Source organism: Octodon degus, unplaced genomic scaffold (assembly GCF_000260255.1).
Source record: "Octodon degus isolate 3935 unplaced genomic scaffold, OctDeg1.0 scaffold00081, whole genome shotgun sequence".
NCBI lineage: Eukaryota > Metazoa > Chordata > Mammalia > Rodentia > Octodontidae > Octodon > Octodon degus.
In genome coordinates, this window is record NW_004524657.1 from 724,262 (window position 1) to 740,075 (window position 15,814).

The following is a 15,814-nucleotide window of genomic DNA, read 5'->3' on the forward strand; positions in this document are numbered from 1 at the left end:
CTAAGGAAACACGGAGAAAAGTGTTCTCTCTGGCTGTGACGTCTCTCTGGGCTCAGGCATGACAGATGACAGAGGTGCTTTATGACAAAGTGGGTGCAGGAGGAGGGAGGTGCAGCAGGTGTATCCAGGGGCCTAGGTTCCCTGGTGAGCTCATGGGGGAGCAGCTAACAGCTTCTTGTTTACTCCTATATCTTGATCGGATATAGTAAATAAAGACACTAGCCGGGTGTGGTTGTACATGCCTGTAATCCCAGCAATTGAGAGGCTGAAGCAGGAGGATTACTATGACTTTGAGGCCAGCCTGGCCAGCAAATGAAACCTTGTCTTAAAAAGACATTGATTGACAAAGGTTCTACAATCTGAGGTACAGGATCTCAGGATAAATCCTGAAGGCATTTCACTGACCTTCTCAGACCAAAAAGCTACAACTCTTGTTGCATAGGTTCTGCTTTACCTTGGTCTTAACCATCCAGTAGAAAAGTATGAAGATGAAATATAGGAAGTAAAGCCATGTTGTTATGTTGAGCTGTGGGGGACTCAGGTCAATAATTTCTGACATTGCCAATTAAACAGAAGACCCAATGCTATTATGGGCTTCTGTACTCTTTTAGAATATTTTGCTGAGTTTACACACCTATAATATTCAACAATGGAACTTAAAAAAAATTGGGGTATAACTATGAATGTCCATTTTGTATCTGTGTATTCAAAGTGGTTGGGATAGATATATAGTTGCATTCTCTTAATGAATAGAATGATTTGTTCTAATGGTGTTTGTAAGTAGGATCACAAGTCTGCATCTTGTACAGCAATTAACCACTAAGAAGAATATATGCAGTGTATTATTTGTTGAAACTGTACTTCCGATTTGATTTGAAACTGTCTCATTGCTATATGTTTATCAATAAAACTTTGAAAAGAAAAAAAAAAGACATTGATGCCTCTCCACCCTTTAAAATTCGCACATAATATATACATTCCCCAAAGAATTGGTACATGCACAAGACTCTGAGATCCTGTGCTCACCAGGTCCTGCTGTTCAGCTCTGGCCATGTAGTTTCAGGCTACACTGGGTTAGTGGAACCAAGCTGCTAGAAATGTCCACTTTATCACCCAGAGTCCAGCATTTTTGAGAACTCTTGTACACTGCAAGAGCTAGTATGCAAAATATCAGATCTTAAATTCTTAACAAATGTCAGTTTTCCAGTGTTCACATTTTAGATTTCTTGCCACATTTTGAGAGTGGGGCCAGTGGAGTGAGCCATTGCTCAGAAATTTAGACGCACCCCCAGCCTGAGAGAGGAGCTGGAAAGTAGGGAGAAGGGTGTGTCTGCAGCAGCCTGAAGCGATTAGGGGAGGAGGAGAGGGCCTGCCCAAATATAAGCCATAGAAATTATTTCCCCTTAGTGCAGACAGATGAAAATGAGGAGCTTATAACCCCAGGAGGTAATGGCTCCAGCTGAGAGGTCTCTTAGCTTGCCCACCAAAGGTGTATGTTGTAAAACTTCTTTACTAAATGTGTAGGTAGTTGTGCATGTACAGTTCAAAATGGATCAAAGAAATGCAGCACATAATAAAGTCCGCTTTGCTCCAGATTTTTCTGCAATCCTCCTGCTGCTGTCCGGATGAGCCTACTTTGCAGGTCTGATGGTGGCATGAACCATAATTGATGGAACAGGACCTGTTGGGGAACACTGGGGAGCTTCCAGTGGTCTTCAGTGATGAGACCTCAGGTCATGCTTCCTAGATTTCCCTCACTTTGAAACCAGAAGTTGCCCTAAGACCTAGACAGGTGTGTAAAGGGCAGTATTCCTTGCTTCCTCTGCTCACAGGACACTTGAGAAGGGGCATCAGGGTCCCTGAGAAAGCAGAGTCTCAGATCCTCCATGGTCAGACCCTCAGCTCAGGACCCTCAAGTGCCTGCTCCTCCCGCTGACCCTAGAGGCCTTCGCTGAGAATGGAGAGGGAGGCTTCACCCCTAATGGGAATCCAGTTCCCTTCACAGATAATTTAGAAAAATAAAACTAAGTTGAAGAAGTAAAAAACATGCATCCGATGAGGTTAAACTTGGGAGACCGCTGCAGGGAACCCCAGCTAAGCACACGAACCGCAGGACCACCAAGGTGGCTGGAAATCTGAGCGTGTGTTAAAGAGGAGAGATGAGCTCTTGTCACATGCCGAGCCTTAGGAAATTCCCAGGACATTTCCTTTCCCAATAAAACTTCCCGCCACGGAACTGTTTCTGATAGGTAGACATTTCTGCAGTGGGAGCCTCCTCGCCCAGCAAGTGCAAGCTGCTCTCAAGATGAGCTCCTGGGGTTGGCACCAAAAGCCTGAAGCTGACATAGTCAAAGGACAAGGAAGAGACAAGCAGAGCCACCTGGAAATGGAGGGTCCTGCAGCCCAGTTCTTCCTCCTCAGGCTAAGCCCATGGGATATAGTGGTGCTGGGGAGGGAGAAACAAAGGCCAAAGCCCTCTGCACCCATTACCTCATCTGACTCCTGCGAGGCGGAGAAGCATTGTTTCATTGTGCTGACCACATTCCACAAAAGCAGAGAACAGTGAAGAAAGAGAAAACCCACCCCTGGTGCCATAACTGAAACAAAGCTATTGTGATCGTGTTGGCAGTCTCCATCCTGACACTGGAATGTATGTATTATTTTATGTAATTATAGACTAAATGACATAATGCAGGAGCTTCCTCCTTAATTTCTTATTAACTGTTATAGAATGGACAGACGCCATGTTGCCAAATCCTTCAAAATCACCCCCTTCCTACCTGCGAGCCAAGCACTCCAGTGATGTGGCTGGCTTTCCCTGTGCAGGGTTCTTGGGGTTGAATTTCTGCACTGCCTTGCACATTACAGCTCCAGGTTGTTTTATTACAATCAATACCCAAAGGGCAGGAGTGAGCTAGCATACAGCCTCTGTCTTAGGCACTTCCTCCATGCTGGGTCTCAATGCCTGAACCCATAAATTAAAGGGGGAGAGGTCTACTGTGGCTCATGGCTTCAGAAGTCTCTGTCCTTGCCTGGCTGGCTGACTCTGTGTCAAGACAGTACAGCCGAGATGCCTGGAAAGGGAGAGCCACTCATGCCACAGAGGCCAGGAAGCAGAAAGAAGATGAAGCCAGGGAGGGAGGAGGTACACCCACAGGGACCTGACTAGACTCCACCTCCTAATGCCAAGCCAGCTGTAGCAAGCCCATAATTCCATTGCCTTCCACAAGCCCCACCAACTGAGCTCATGAGGCTTTGGGGGACATCCAGATATCAACCATAATAGCTGGCCTTGTGAGCACAGGAAGAGCCTCCCCTGAAAAGTTCACATAACTAATAACCTATAGTTGGCCTTCAGGCAGGAAAGATGTCGCCCCAGCATGGAGCAGGCTTGTGTTTGAAGTAGGGTAGGTTGGTAGGCTGAAGAAACCAGAGATATGTCAGAAGAGAAACATGGAGCTGGGCTAAAGAGGCCTTGTTCCCTCCTGCTCTCTCAGTGCTGCTACATATGACCCTCCTGCCATCATGTCACACCCAAGTATCCTACTGTGGAAAGTCAGTGACATGGTCATCTCCTATAGATGACCAGGTGATAACCAGCCTCCCTCTCTGAGTGGGACCACCAGAAAAGTTCTTTTTTTCAGAGGAGGTTGAGGTGGGCCTCACTAGGCTCAAGAATTGAGAGAGGACAGGGTGAGGGTGAGGGAGGAGGTGGTCCTAGTTCTGGAAGTTGGACTGGGGGCAACATCCCTTGAGCACACAGGCTTCCAAGATAGGGCCTCCAGTGTGTGACTGGAATGGCAGCTTCTAAGTGTGGGTGACTCTAGGACTACAGGAGCAGGAACTTAAGGCACCACCTATTGGAAGTCCTGTTGGAAGACCAAGCTACCATCTGGCATGTGAGTGCATTCATGAGGGTTCCCTGAGGTGGATGAATTCCCAGCCCCCAAAACTTGAAGAAAAACAGTTTAAACTCAGCTCATGGTTTCAAAGGATTCAGTCCCGGGTCAGCCAGCTCCCTGGAAGGAACTTCATGGTGCAAGGCTGCTGCCAAGCAAGGCTTCTCACATCATGGTGGCCAGGAAGCAGAGAGAGAAGAAAACACTGGGGGCAAGAGTACACCATTCTTGGCCACACCTTCAGTGACCACCTCCACCCAGGCCCCACCTCCAAGTATAGGAGGCTTTAGAGTCCTTTTGGACCTAACCCATGACACAGAGGCACACCATTTCCTGAATTTCTTGTATGATCACCACCTAGCTGGACATGCTGGGGCAGGAAGATGGCATCAGGAAAACAAGAGCACACCGTGCCATCCATGGACCCGAGAGTGCGCAGCCCCTCGCTGCCTGTGTGGGATCCACTGCTGGCAGCCCAGTGACACAGGGACAGAAACCTAAAAGATACCTGGGACGAGTTCATGTTCCCTAAAACCAAAGAATGAATTTTAGGAACAATGGAGGTTAAGAGCAGTGTTTATTTATTGGAGGGGAAAAAAAGCTCCTGTCCCAGAGAGGGATAGAAGGGGACCTGAGTGGGTTGCCCAGGAATCTGTCTTTTCTAGGGATTTTTATAGAGCAAAACCATGAGGTGAGGCAGGGATAAGGTAAGCAACATGGAAACTTATTAGGTGGGCATGAAGCAGGACAAAACTGTGGTCCACCAATGAGATCACAAGCACCATTGCTCAGGTAAAATTGATTAAATCAGGATCTAATGGCAAAGCGAGTCACATAGCAGCAGCATGAGTACAGAACATGGGCTCTTCCCATAGGGGGTTGGATTAGTGACTTCTTTTGGCTTTCTCTAGATGGTAAAGACCTATTTAGACTATCAGTCCTGACGTCTATCCTTAGGGAGGTCTGGCATTTGTTTGATCTTTTGTCTTACAGTCTGGCCCACAGCGGGAGTGCCTGTCTCTCCCAGAGTTGAAAGATATCTTGTCTTCCATGCTGGCTTCTTCTGAGGGCCCAGCCCTGTCTGGATGCCTGTAATATTTTATCTGACCCAGCTGCCTACAACACTAGTGCACCACCTCTCCTCGTGCCAGCCCATACTGCCTGAGGTCCTATGCAGGGAGAGAACAGGTCACCACCCCTCACATCAGCATCCATGGGGCCAGTGAACACAGAACAAGTGTTAGAGTTGAGTTTCTGAAAGACAGGATGAAAAGCAGATCCTCATTCCCAATAGCCAACAATTCCATCCTTTCACCTGCCTTTGCTTGTTCCCTATCGGAGCTTTTATGTTCATCTTCTGTTTGTTCGGATGCTTTGTCTGAGACCGAATTATTCTTTCTTCCCAGTCACAGATTTCTTCTTTGTGATAGGCATGCATGAACAAGCGTACATAGATGCATCAGTGAACAACAGGAGCAAGTTCTGGAAAATACCTCATGAGGGCTCTTGCTCTGCATGGACCACGTCACAGAGCACACATTGCAGACGTGGGCAGTGCCACTGCCTACCAGGCTCTGCTGCAGCTCAAGGCCCCCACAGTGAACACACAGTGCCTGGCGCTATGCTGAATGCCATGGGCAGCTGTGACCCAGCCTTGAGTGCCTGTGAGTGGAAGCACGTCCACTCCAGGGAAGGCAGGCAGGACACTAGGAGAAAGGGCAGATGGGGAGCGCCACTCGCCACTCAGGACACGGGCAGCGTGAAGTCTCCAGGCGAAGGTTCTCCAGCTCCATCACCATCTCCAGGGCCACCGGGTGCATACGCAGCCCCACGCTGGCTGAGGCTGTCATCAGGGTGCAGCTTGACAGTTGTGTGGGCCTGCAGTCTCTGTCCCACTTTGTGGACTTCTCTGTCCCCGAACTGTGATTATGAGCATTGTATTTCGTAACAGACTTTAATAATTACCAAAAAAACTAATCATTATTTTAATTCAAATTTTGTTTTATATACATTTTTGCACAGTGCATTCAAATTTTGTTCCATTTCCAAAATAACCATGAGGATATTGAAATGAGTTACATTAAATTTGTGCATTATGGAAGCAGTATTTTCACAGTGAGCTTCTTACCCAGAAACACAACACCCATCCAGATGTGTAAGCCATTAGAGACGGTGCGCTCCTGGACATTTCTGCAGGTTTCTTCACTGCCATCATGCCAGCTTCCCTGCCTGCTCTTTGGCCATTGCTGCCACCTTCGTGCATGCTTTTCTCATTCCATGTGCCTGCCGACACAGAGGTTCTTACCCACCATCTCACCCATGACCCTTGGGCTCAGGAGTTCACTAAGTGGCTTAGGTTCCTTATCACAGTAGTGGAAGGTGAGCAGCACTCAGCTGGTTTCTGTGTTCCCTCCTTCTCCCCCAGAAACCCAAAGTGCTCAATGGGGACCATGTCAGGTATGATATCAGCCATCTGGCTGCATCTTCACTGGGTGTCAGGACAAACCTGAAGTGAGATCAGACTCCAAGATGCCTGCCTGGCTGGCTACAGCCGGCCCACCTGATGCTGATGCAGATGTGTACCCTCTGGAGATGGCAGATGCTGGGAAGGTGACACTGAGCTGGTTATGGAGACAGAGCTAGTGCAGGGTCATCAGCCCCCAGTGATCTGTCCAGCTCATAGCAGGCCAGGGCTCTTCCTGACGTGGGAGCCGTGGAGTGCAGTGGGTTGTGCTCCTGAGCATCTGGAATTGAAAGATAGTCGGCATGGTGGTGAAACCCCTCCAGTGTGTGCAGAAGACCTCCGCCAGGCCATAGTCACCATTCATAATTCCTTGTGCCACACCATACCAGAGAGAAGTGACAAGACCCACTCTGGAGCTCAAGACAAAGCCATCATCTTCAGACTGACTGAGGGCCTAGGTCATTTTGTCTCAGGGAGTTTGGGTCTGAAATGCCGCTTACTGAATGCTCCTGTCTCCTGCACACAAGATCAGTCAAATAGTACAGGAACCTGGACCCTTCAGCTCAGCCTGGCATCAGGATCTCTGGGCATCTGGAGAGGACTCTCATGTCCCATGAGGGCACCATGCTGGGGAGACACAAGGAAAGAGCAGGGGACCTAGCTCCACAAAAGTTCCCTCATAGCCAGGTGGAAAAACAGGGTCCTCTCTGCTCCCAGGAAGCTCATGAGATGAAACTATGGATGGGGAGAGGGGAAGCTCTAGATGGGGACAGAAGCAGAGAAGACAGAGGGGATGCAGTTCCTGAGGCCACTGACTTTATAAGTAGAAAAGGTTCATGTAGCTGCAGTTCAGAGGATCTGAGGCTAAGGCTGGGGGGCCACACTGGAGTGACCTCTGGCTGTGTGCACCATGGAGGTGGCATCATGGGAGCCAGTGGTCACCCCTGAACCAACGCAGGAGGAGGGGATGGACTAGATCCCACATCCCCTCTGAGGGCACGAATCTCCCCCAGGGCAAACCTTCCAAGGGTGTCACCTGGGATTGGACACACGGGCACCTGGGGACACTTGTCCCCAGGCAGGATGAGAGCACTGAGCAGGCTGCACCCTGGGTTTGCATGGCCTGACCCCATCCTGTTGCTCACTTTTAGTGCTTGTTCCCAGAGAGATGCCCACCTAAATCTCCATGCTGGGAACAGGCACTTGGCAGAAGAAGAGCTCTATAAATACCAACATAGGAATCTCACCCCTGATAAAGATGTTTCTCACCGGACTGGAGTTTGAAAGGATAAATAACAAAAATGCCAATCCTGTGAGCCCAAGCCTTATTTTTAGATATCCCAGCCCTTGGTGCAGACCCTGTGTGTGGGATGGAAGAGGCAACGCCAGCCGCCAGCCCTCTTCCGTTTTGTTCCTCAGCCCCGGAAGGTGCCAGATCCTCGATTGTTGTGCTAAAAACACCCCCAGTATGGTTTGTTGGCAGCTGGCCTTGGTTTTTTAAGTTTCCTGCCCTTTTTATTGCATGGTGTTCCCAGTCTTGATAGAAAGGACCAGACACCGTGCCCAACAGTGAGCCGAGTCTTCGTCATCAGCAGCACAGTCACACTGGGGGCAGCTACTAGACAGGGAGCTGGCACAGGAAGTCCAACAGCGACACCACTCCCCGCCACCCGATCAGTCATCTTTTTCTATTGGTCAGCTGTGTCCTGCTCAGCCTGGGGAAGGGGTGAGACCCTGCAGAGGAATACAGCCCCATACAACATGATAGCAGGAGTGCCTAGAAACACCTGCCTCTTGCATGCATGGTTAGCCAGGGGAGGATGTGAGGGCAGGGTTTACTGAGCCTTAGCCTGCCCAACCCTTGCTCCAAGTAGGGGCTCTGACTTGCAGAAGGAGCCATGACCTGGCACTGGAGATCTCCTTGTTGTTGCTAGTAGTGTCGTTGCTTATTGGCTTTCCTTTGCTTTTGAGGAAGAGTCTTATTACATTGCCTAGGTTAGCCTTCCACTCCCAATCCTCCTGCCTCAGCCTCTGGAGTCCTGGTGTTACAGGTGGCTTGGAATTGGATTCTTTGATTTGTTTTAACTTTTGCAGTGGTCCAAGCTAAGTCATCCTAATGCTCTTCCAAAAGAGAATCAAAAACAGCAGTTCTCCAGGAGGAGGCGGCTCACCCCTAGGATCCCCAGCACCTACTCAGGGCCTGATAACAGCCAATGCCCACCAAACTCAGGGTTGTATTCCAAGACTCCCAGGTTGCCTGACCCTATGGAACCCTGTAAACACTATCTTGTCTACACACTGAGACTGTGATGAAATTTAATTTACCAATTAGGCACAGTGAGAGGTTAACAACAAAAACTAAGAATAGCACACTTAACAAGAAACTGTAAAAAAAAAAAAAAAGTTATGCGTCCTCTTTGAACGTGAGTCTTCTTACTGTATATTTTAGCAGCTGCAAACTATGGCTTCTTTGCTTTCCTTATTAAGTTGGGAAATTTGATCTTTCTACTTAAAAGAAGCATTTGGATCAAAATTCAAGACTGAAAGTACAGTTTCAAATGAATGGCTTTTGCCCTCAAGCTATTGTGACAGTGCAGAAACCTAAGTGCAAACACCCTAAGCCAGGAACCTCTGCATGCGGACACAAGAAGCAGGACTTAGCAATGATTCTGTTCTCCCAGAGCACTTGACACCCTGACTGTGAGTGTGATGTCTTTGTTCCCTTCCTGGCTAAACTTGAACTCCCCCATCCGAGGCCAAGGGACCCCAGAGGCTGATTTTCATTGCCATGGGTGAAAACAGAGTTTAGAAATGCTACTCTCGTACGCCAAGGCAATTAAACTTCGCTGGGAGAGGATGCCTATTTCTGCTTCCTCACCTACCTCAACATATATTCGAGTGTTCCATCCCACCAATACATAATTCTATAACTGCCAAGGACAAGAAGAAAGAAGCCAAAGTCCCCTCCTCACCTCCACCAGAGTTAGGGGAGGGTTGGGGAGTAGGAAGGTGTAGGCAGAACTGGAACAAAACACACAGGTACTCATGGAGATGCGGCTTGACTGTAATCACCAAAACAAAAGACGAGAGACATTTGCTATTCAGAAAGGCAGTCACAAACTCACCCAATAGTCATCCTCAAGGCAGGAAAGTAATTCAGGTGACCTCTGTCCAGGCCAGCAGAGGAGACATCTGTCTGGTGGGAACTGGAGGCTCTGAACTGACCCTGCAGTCTAAGGAGAAGCAATTTAATTATTATGTTCTTGAATGCACCATTTTAAAAAAACTGTTCTATTTTACATGAATTTCCCAATAGCCATGACAGCTAAGAAAAAAAAAAGAAAGAAACAGTCTGATTTTCATTGCCATGGGTAAAAACAGAGTTTAGAGCTCATTTTACTTCAGGATATCAAATTCTTTCTCTCTCCGAAAGCCTTCCAGACCCTGGGGAGTTGGGAAAGGAGAGAGGGGTCTTGTCTCTGTTGCTCCAAGGGGGAAATGGAGTCCTGGAGAGACCCAGCCTGCGTTTGCAGCAATCAAAGTTAACATCCGCAATTCCCAAGAACCCGAGTCTGACAGGGCTGCAGGCTCAGAAATCCTAAATTCTAATGGTCTACTTTATGAAAAGATTAAAAGCAAACAGGGAACGCTCCCAGGATAGCACGTGGGATCTCCCTAGTCAAAAACATGCTCTGCGTGTGTGAACGGAGTTGGGAGGATAGAAAACAAATTCACTGCAGAAACTGACAGCCTCGCCAGTGCAGCTCCCCGAGAGCAGAAATGAGGTGTTTAAGAATCAATTTAAAAGAATCCTTCAATCCCTGTTAGTCTAGAGTTATGCATTCCAAAATTCAGTGCAAATTGTCCTGTATTCTGTTGATCACGGGTCTGTGCATGCTGACATGAAGCTGCCTAGGCATCAGCCTACGAAGAGTTTGGGAACTTCATCCCTGCTCGAGCTTCTCAGGCTTCCCTGATCCTCTTGACTCTGGGCGCCCTCATCCTAGAGCCACCAGGCAGTGAACAAGAACAGAATCCTACCAAATTTCAGAACATGACATTTTTGGTTTTGCAGGGGGTAGGAGGGAGCTTATTTCTGAGCTACATCTCAGCCCTTTTTTATGGATTCATCTGTCTAATATAGGAAATATAGCATTTTGTCAATATTAAGCACCATAAAATGTAAACACAATTACTGTCAAGCCTGGATATACCTTCAAGGATTGAAAGTAGCTTTGTCTTAATTACCCAGTTTGCGCAGCCTGCAGCAAAGCTCTTCAAGTGATAGCACTAGCCATCCAAACCCAAGAGGCAGATAAAATTTGAATTCTTTAGACATTATTAAGTCAGCCCTTTCTACTTTTAATTTAGAGACAGGGTCTGGCTAAGTCCCTACATTGCCCAGGCCTACATCAAACTTCTATTTCTCCTGCCTCAGCCTCCCAGAGTGCTGAGATTACAGACGTGCACAACAAACCTGGCCCAGATCAGGCCTATTTTTGAGCATAACGTCTCTGAAATCTGAGGGATTTTCTGAGCTGGAGACGCCTTTCTCTTGCACAGGGAGCACATGGGGGTCTGCTTGGCTGGCCCATCAGCAGTCTCAGCTCGTCATCTGTGTCCCACAGCTTTCAAAGGACAATAAATTCTAACCAAATTTTTGATAATAGCCTTTTATCTCCAGCCCACTTTATCTTGCAAACAAGAAATGAAAACTAGTAACTAATTTTTAAAGCACAACAGAACTTCCTCTCAGGTGTTTTTGTTAATTTATTATAAATCCAGCACATGGAAAGAGCTTTCTGCTATGCGTAAGCAGCAGCACAGCAGCAGTGCCCAGGGATCTCCATCAGCTCCTGGAAGCCAGTGTCTACCTCCTTCTCTTCTCCAGGAAGGATGATGCCAACCCTAGATGTAATGAGCACCCAGAACCATACAGCCTTAAAACTGGGAAAAGCAGGAGTCCAAGTCCAGATTCCTGAGACTAGAAGCCCCCACCAGCCTCTGATGGGAAGCCTGTGAGTGGTACTGCAGCAGCTGCTCTGTGTCCGTGCTCCCATAGGGATAGTCCCAGGAGCCCCAGGAACCAGGTGTTGCCCTGCACAAAACACCTTCCAAGTAGAGCCTATGTCTCCCAGAAAGAGTCCCTCCCTTTGCTCAAGGGCCCACTTTGGGCCCCAGGTTGATCTGGAGTCCAGTCCATACTGTGTGCAGGCCGTGGGTCTCATCCACAGCTCGAGGGGAGCATGGCCCCAGCTGCCTCCCCTTCTCATCTGCAAGGAGGACTGGCTTCAATCTCTGCCATGGCTCCAGCCACACTGTCCCATTCCCAAGCGCTGCCTTGGCCCCCACATCATTCTTCATGCAGCAGCCACAGTTGTGCCATAAACACAAAAGGACAGTGCCCAGCTTCTGCTCGGTGGCTCCTCGGTGGCTGCCTGCATGGATCCTGGTCCCTGCCCTGCAGCACACAGGTCCTCTCCACAACCCTCTACCAGACAGAGGGGACATCAAGGGGACCTTACTTCTTCATGTCCCCAAAGGAGCTGGCCTGCTTCCTGCTGAGGTCCACACCCTGCTGGCTTTCTTGTCCCGTGTGTTCTCACTGCTGGTGTTTCTGCAACTCTGAGGCAGTAGCCTTCCAGAGACTCTGCTCTGAGCTTTCCATTTGTGTCACTGCACTGTTGCGCCATCCACTCTGAGCCTCCAACATTGTCTCGCTCACCTATCTACCATTTCATGTGCCCTCACCATAGTGTTAGAGCATTGGCTCCAGGCCTAGAGGCACACACAGAGCTCGACATTTCCTGATGCTACATGTGACTGTCTTTCTCCCCACTGCCATCTCTCTCAGGGTGTGATGTGTGCAGCATATAGCCATCCATCCTTCCCTTGGCTCCTAGGCCCACGCCACTTCATGTCATACACACACACACACACACACACACACACACGCCATGTAGGGCCAGCCCTGCCCAATGGAAGTGGGTGCTGGTGCTGGGGGTGCACAGTGAGCACAGAGGATGAGGTGGTCGCCACCCTTCCCTGGGGCTACACGGGGCTCAGCTGCCCAATCGGACCCTCTCTCAGCCCCATACACTGTAGGGCCTCCACATGTGGCCTAAAAGGAAGGTGCCCAACCTCAGGGGACCCTAAGACCCAAACCAGAGTTCCTGTCCAAGAAGCCAAGGTCTCCAAGAAGCCTCTGGCCAGCACCTTTCACCTGGACTTCATCCTTCAGATTGGAGATGAGCTCACTCTCTGGCTGAGTCGGTTCAATGCAAAGCCAAGCTGCTTGGATCGCCACCTACCTTGGAATGGATCTAAGCGTCAGCCCAGAAAATCTAGCCAGCAGCAGGACAGTGGCCTGGTGAGCCAGGCCAGACACCCCTTGTGGCCCATCTTTGACCACTATCATCTGAGGATCAGGAAGGCTCTGGAAATCTCCAAGGCCAGTCCAGCAGGACCTCAGGGAATCGCTGTGTTCACAACACTTGGCAGGACTCCCCAGCCCATGGCCCTGGTCCTGGCCCAGCTTCCACTCTGCCTCCCCCGACCACTAATGGACCTGTCACCGTGACCTCACAGCTGTGGGCAGTTGGGTCTACACTCCACCAAGTGCAAGGTCAGTGTTAGCCCCTGGGCTTCGCAGCCTGGATCTGTGGGTGCTATTAGCCCTGTCTGTGCCTAGCCCCTCCTCTTCCTGACACCCCTGCCAAGCAAGTCTGCAAGTCAGCTCATCCCTGCACCCAGTCCTCATCCCAGCCCTGTGACACCTTTGCCTGCTACAGACACCTGCACCTCCCCAGCTGGCATCTCTCATAATCATATTCCCAGGCCACACACAGTGCACCCTACCCATGGGTGCTCACCACTGGTGACAGCATGGTGACAGGAGCTTCACAGCACAGGACAGAGAATCTGTCAGGAGACCGAGTGCCAGGTCAACCCTGCAGTCTCAAAACTTCCAGTCTATGCCACTTCACTGAAGTTGGGCCCAACCAAGACCTTTCGCTTTGTTGCTTTGAACAGTAGTTCAGACAGAAGAAGCACAAAATGTGTGTGGAATCCTGATTTCAGCTCCTCCCTCTATGCTGGAAGACAGCAGCCAGGAGAGCAGGCTGTGGAACCTGAGGGACTCGGGAGCCAGGAAACCTGCAGAGGCAACACCAGCTGGGGTTATACTGCAGGGCCAAAGAGGATGGGTCTAACTAACCCACCAAACAGAACAGCGCTGGTCCTTATTGGGCTGGAGGAGAACCTGAGAGCCTGGGCAACACTTGTCCTTAAGAAGAAGATGGTTGGACCCTAAAAACAGCTTTGCTCCCCTGTCTGTGTGACAGAACAGAGGCTGGCACCACCATCACTGCTTACCACACACAGAGCCTGTACTGTTTTACGAGATGAGTTTCCGTAGTCATAGCGCAGTCAGACATGGATAATACAAGTTGATCTTCAATCTGTATTTACGAAGCATGCACTCCTGTTCTGGAAGGAAATTTCATTATCTGATGATACCTATGTATAAAACATTTACAGGATAAATCATTACCACCCAGTCTCATTTCAGTCCCCAAAAATTGTATCACTAATTTAAAAAATAATAATAAAGCTTTCTCTCTGGTATCCTGGGAAATGGGGAAATGGCCACCTTGAAGAGGCTGTCCCCACCATCACATCACCACAGGGACAGAGCTGCCCCAGGAGCTCATCCCAAGGCCACGCCCCCAGGGACCACTCAGTGGCCCCAGAAGTGGCTTTACCCAAGCTCTGGGTAGCTCCTGTGCCCAGTCAGGCTGATGTCCCTTCTCCCTGTGACGCTTCTCAGCTGCAAGGTGGTTATGAACTGGCCTAGAGCAAGTCTCTCCTGCCAACACCAGACCACTGAAGGCTGTTGGCCTAGGCCTTGCACCCAAGTACCCTTGGGCTGGGGGAGGGAGGGCCTGGGGATTCAGGTAGGGGCTGCTTTCTGTCATGCGGAGGCCTGTTTTAGATAGATGCTGTGAGTGGCAGGTTGAGGCCAGAGATTTTGGAAATGGAACTCAGCCTTCACAAACGAGCATGTAGCGGAACAGTTTTCAACACTTACTGTATATGCATGAAAATCTTCCAGAAGAGGTGAGCATGCAAATTCCAGGGCCCTTGCTCCTGAGATGCTACCCTGGCTGTGGAGCAGGGGATGATGCTGAGCCCATATCCCAGTAATCCAGGAAAAGTGCAGAACTGGCCCAGAGAGAGCTGTGCAGGTCACTAAGTTCAGGGCCCATGGGAAGAGAAGAGGAGAGAGGTAAAAGTTGTGGGGACAGGGATGGCAAGATAGCTCAGCAGACTAAGCGCCTGCTTAGGCAAGCACAGGGACCAGGGTTCGATCTCCAGCACCACATGCTGTACCAGTCCTGCCCTTGAGCATACTGAGCCAGCCACTGAGTCTGGGCATGGTGGTATATGCCTGTAATCCCAGTGCTGGGAAGGCTGAAAACAGAAAGATTGCTACAAGTCTGCCCTGTATAGTGAGAACCTATACCAAGTACATAGAAAGAGAGAGAGATGTGGGAACATAGAGGTGACATGGAGTCCAAAGCCCTGGTTCTCCAAGAACCACTTCCTCCCATTCTGAACCCCTACACCCTTCTCATTCCAAACTTGAAAGATGAGCAGGTCATAGGAAACTTTGGGGCCTATGAAATCTTCCTCCTTAGAAATAGATTCCTAATGTACAGAGCTGAACACCCACCTCCAGGAAGGACAGAATTTATTGTTGGTGAAGTATGAAGGGTGTAACAGGAAACCACTTCAGATCTCCTTAAATATTTCCAGTAATCACCTCCTGGGGTGAGGCACTGCAGGGGTCCAGGAAGGAGCCCATCTGTTTATCCCAGGAGAATCTAAGGCTGGCCTAGCTGCAGAAAGACCACAGGGAGGACAGAACAAAGGGGACCCAGGGTAAGACATTATGGACAGGTCCCCAGGGGTCAAGGCCCAGCCACTGAAGCAGTGGACAGGCCACAGGAAGTAGACAGGGCAGAACACAGCAGGAACCACTCACTGTAAACCAGAGGCCTCTTTGTCCTACCAGGGCATGGTGAGAATGCCAGAAAAGTCACTGCCTTGCCTGCCTCTTCCCCTGAAAACTGGACAAGTTAGAACATACAAGGCTAGAGATGCCAGCTGGTGCTGTGATCTGACAACCCCAGAATTTTACCTGGCCACCCACTCATGTCTATGTGATGCAGGGCTGTGTCAAAGGAAAGAACATTTATCCTCCAGCAGGGGCTGAGGAAAGACAGAGACAACCCCATGGCACAGAAGGGCTTCCTCTCTTCAGGTGATCTGAGGAGAAAGTTCTAGAAGGAGCCTTTGATGTCCATGCCTCTATTCCTGCTGGCTGCCCACAGACGCCTCGACAGCCCAGTCCAAATGAGGTGGGCAAATGTTTTGTAGTGAATATATA

At 49.5% G+C, this 15,814-nt stretch overlaps 1 long non-coding RNA gene across 1 annotated transcript in view; it reads left to right on the plus strand.

Annotated features, from left to right (window-relative positions):
* The first annotated feature begins 4,922 nt into the window (after positions 1-4,922).
* LOC111818150 overlaps positions 4,923-15,814 on the plus strand; it is a 22,873-nt gene continuing 11,981 nt past the window's right edge. Inside the window, exon 1 of the long non-coding RNA XR_002822213.1 lies at positions 4,923-5,026. This is a non-coding gene — a long non-coding RNA (uncharacterized LOC111818150). The remainder of the gene's footprint in view (positions 5,027-15,814) is intronic.